This window comes from Brassica oleracea, chromosome C9 (assembly GCF_000695525.1).
Source record: "Brassica oleracea var. oleracea cultivar TO1000 chromosome C9, BOL, whole genome shotgun sequence".
NCBI lineage: Eukaryota > Viridiplantae > Streptophyta > Magnoliopsida > Brassicales > Brassicaceae > Brassica > Brassica oleracea.
Window position 1 is genome coordinate 13,653,147 of NC_027756.1, and position 1,338 is coordinate 13,654,484.

Sequence of the window (1,338 nt, forward strand, 5' to 3'; positions counted from 1 at the left end):
GTTTTTGCCGAGCAGGAGAAACTCTACGAGGCAGAGGCTACGAAGTTTTGTGTAGGTCCGCTGTCTGATAGCGACCTCACTCTTTCTCCGCTGGTTCTCCCTTCTTGTTTCGTCGAGGACAGGTTTAGAGCGTCGTTTGATCCTTATGGATCAAACGTAGATTTGATTGGACCGAGGACGATTTCTCAGCTCATCACCTCGCTCAAAATTACCGAGGAGCCATCGGAGGAGACATTGGTCGATGTCACATCAGTCCCGGCTGAGCATGTCGGGGTCCCGGAGGGAGGTGGCCCTGGTGGACAGCCAGAGAACGAGAACCTGGAGGAGGTCCCTGGGAAGGACAACCTTGAGATAGGCAACACTCTGGTTCGAGAGGAAGAGACAGGGAACGTGGGCATCGAGGATCCTGTCCTTGTCTCGGATTCTTCTTCTGAAGGACGAGAAGGCGAAGTGGAGGAAGACGATAGAGTCGAGGAGACGTCGTCGTTGCAGCCCGTCGAGGAAGAGAAGACCGATGAAGTCGGGAATAGAGATGTTCCTCCGCCTCCTGCTGTGGACTCTCTTGTCTCTATTCCTACTCGGATGGAAGACCCGACTGTTGCTGCTACCGAAGACCCAGTCGGTCCTTTTGCTCTTGGGACGCCACAGGAGGTCGGTCAAGATTCTGCACCTTGACGCTTTATCTGTGTCTTCTTTATTCTTTTTGGATTTGTGGTCTTGATAGACCCTGTTGTTGTATTACTAGGCGTACTTTCATTTTATCGGCAAATCGCTGTTTTCAAGTAGACTTTTAGATTTGCGGGTTGTTGTATTCCTAATCTGTACTTGCAATTTGTCTAAGTGAATTTCAGTTATCTTTAGAGTCTCGCGATATGTTCGCCTAGAGACAATAGATCCTTGACTTTTGGCTTTTGCAAATAGATAACGACACAACCCGCTAAGAGACTTTGTTCAGTTTTTGTCGTGTTTCGATTGAGATAACGTCTAGACGCGTTTTTATACTTTGAAAACAAGAGACTGAGTCTAAGAGTAGAAGGTTCTTTTTACACGTTTTCTCAAAGACTATCGAGTAAATGGGTAGCTAATTCGTTACGCTTTTTGTCGAGAAAAGGTTAAAGATTCACTCCGTTTGGTCAGTCAGTGCTCTTTGGGCACAGGTGACTCGCGACCGTTTGGTCCTTAGGCTAAGTGTCTGATCAGGACATAGCTAGGAGATGGAACGTGAGTGTCCGCGCACCCCCTGCTGGAGGTACGGGAGCTGTTGGGTTCGACAATCGGTATTTACTCGATCGGAGTCGAAACAAAGAACAAGATTTTGACTTTGGTTTTGTTACAGCT